At 62.4% G+C, this 2,500-nt stretch overlaps 1 non-coding gene across 1 annotated transcript; it reads right to left on the bottom strand.

Annotated features, from left to right (window-relative positions):
- Positions 1–364: 364 nt before the first annotated feature.
- LOC140474730 (5.8S ribosomal RNA) lies at positions 365–518 on the bottom strand. Its single transcript, XR_011959367.1, has one exon. It is a non-coding gene; the product is annotated as a 5.8S ribosomal RNA (ribosomal RNA).
- Positions 519–2,500: the final 1,982 nt, after the last annotated feature.

The following is a 2,500-nucleotide window of genomic DNA, read 5'->3' as shown; positions in this document are numbered from 1 at the left end:
ATGCGGACGTGCAGAGCTTAGGCAGACCCCCCACTGGAGGCTCAACACTTCGTGGCAGCTCCGTGTCCCAGAGACCAGGAGGGTTGGCACACACACACAGTGTGAACCACCGACAGCCATTCTGGGACCGGTGACAGCCGTGCTGGCCCCACTGCCACGACACAGACGGACGCCAGGCCGCGCTCCCCGGCGGGGGGATGGCGTCGAGCCTGACGAACGGAATGTGCAGGGTGGGGGGGAAAGGCCAAGCGCTCCGACGCCGGAGGGCTCCGGAGTCTGAACTTAGGGGGACAAAGAGGACGGGTCCTCTGCGACACCCCAGCCGCGCTCTCGCCAGCCAAGGCGAGTGCGATTGATTGCCAAACGACCCTCAGACAGGCGTGGCCCCGGGAAGAACCCGGGGCCGCAAAGTGCGTTCAAAGTGTCGATGATCAATGTGTCCTGCAATTCACATTAATTCTCGCAGCTAGCTGCGTTCGTCATCGACGCACGAGCCGAGTGATCCACCGTCAAGAGTTGTCTGAGTTTGTTTTAGGTCTCTCCCTCGCCAGAGGAAAGCGACCCGGACCGCACATACGCTCCCCACCTTGAGCTACAGCCACCTGCACGCCGGCGTGCGGGCGGAGCAGGGTGGCGTGAAGCGATGGGGAGCACCATCCTGGTGCGGCCCGCAGAAACATACGTCTATTGGGGGGAGGAGGACAGGGCGCCCAAGAGGCGATGCGTGCCCCAACGCACCGCAGCGACGGAGGCAGGATCACCGCCACCATGTCGCCCGCCTAGTATCACGAGGCGTGCAGCAGCTTTGCCCTAGGAAAAGCAGAGGCGGGAACGGGCACCGGCCATCGGTTCGGCAGCGTCACTGACGCGTGCACGTGGCGGCGTGTCGGCGAGCGGACTTCCTGCGAGGAGGCGGGGGCGGCGGCACTCGCCCGAGCAGACGCCCGCCCGGCCCAGCCACCGCCGAGGTGGACTGGGAGTCGCGGCAACGGCTCGTCATACTCGTTCCCACACTCACAGCGCAGCTTGCCCGCAAGCCACCGACCACCGATCGACGCCAGGCGCCCCGACCGAGAGCGGGATCGCTCGTTCGCCCTGCTGGCAGTTCGCTGGGGATCACTACTGCACGGAGCTCGGAGACCGACGGGCGGCAACTCGAGAGTCTTTAAACCACCACCCCCATCCCGCAAGTGCAAAGAGGCTGTATACGCACAGACGGGTGAGGGGAATAGGTACCCCGTCGGGTTTGAAGGGAGCGTGACTAGATAGCAACGATGTAAACCCAGCCGATTTGGGAGCGAAAGACCGGCGCCTGCATCACCGGCTTCGTTTCCCGTGGCTGGAGAGTACACCGAAACCCTCCGTCTGTCGCGAGCTCCCGACGACGCGGTGCCGCCAAGCAGCAGGGCCGGACCTGGTGTGGCTCCCCTCGTCGATCACAGACCGGTCGGCACTACTGACGAGACGGTGGAACGGGCTTCGCCCCTTGTGACGAAGGGTGATGCGAACCCGCCCGCCCGCGTGCGTTCGGGGTGGACTCGGCAAACGGAGATTTGAAATCGGAAAGTGTCCTCCTGCCCCGCGCAGGTAGGCGCCCAACAGTTGTGGGGGGTTTGGCGGTGACCACGGCTGCAGGGCCTGCTACCCCGACGAGCTCTCCTGCTGGCCCCGAAACCACCCTCGCGAGACAAGTTGAAACGGAAACGGGCGTACCCCCAAGCCGACGATCCTTTCTTATTTGTTACTTTTTTTTTCACTTGCTCGAGTTGTGGCGATTTGGCGGTGACCACGGCTGCAGGGCCTGCTACCCCGACGAGCTCTCCTGCTGGCCCCGAAACCACCCTCGCGAGACAAGTTGAAACGGAAACGGGCGTACCCCCAAGCCGACAGAGATCCTTTCTTATTTGTTACTTTTTTTTTTCACTTGCTCGAGTTGTGGGGGTTTGGCGGTGACCACGGCTGCAGGGCCTGCTACCCCGACGAGCTCTCCTGCTGGCCCCGAAACCACCCTCGCGAGACAAGTTGAAACGGAAACGGGCGTACCCCCAAGCCGACGATCCTTTCTTATTTGTTACTTTTTTTTTTCACTTGCTCGAGTTGTGGGGGTTTGGCGGTGACCACGGCTGCAGGGCCTGCTACCCCGACGAGCTCTCCTGCTGGCCCCGAAACCACCCTCGCGAGACAAGTTGAAACGGAAACGGGCGTACCCCCAAGCCGACGATCCTTTCTTATTTGTTACTTTTTTTTTCACTTGCTCGAGTTGTGGGGGTTTGGCGGTGACCACGGCTGCAGGGCCTGCTACCCCGACGAGCTCTCCTGCTGGCCCCGAAACCACCCTCGCGAGACAAGTTGAAACGGAAACGGGCGTACCCCCAAGCCGACGATCCTTTCTTATTTGTTACTTTTTTTTTCACTTGCTCGAGTTGTGGGGGTTTGGCGGTGACCACGGCTGCAGGGCCTGCTACCCCGACGAGCTCTCCTGCTGGCCCCGAAACCACCC

Source organism: Chiloscyllium punctatum, unplaced genomic scaffold, assembly GCF_047496795.1.
Source record: "Chiloscyllium punctatum isolate Juve2018m unplaced genomic scaffold, sChiPun1.3 scaffold_1150, whole genome shotgun sequence".
Lineage (NCBI taxonomy): Eukaryota > Metazoa > Chordata > Chondrichthyes > Orectolobiformes > Hemiscylliidae > Chiloscyllium > Chiloscyllium punctatum.
This window is presented reverse-complemented; position numbering and strand designations above follow the sequence as displayed.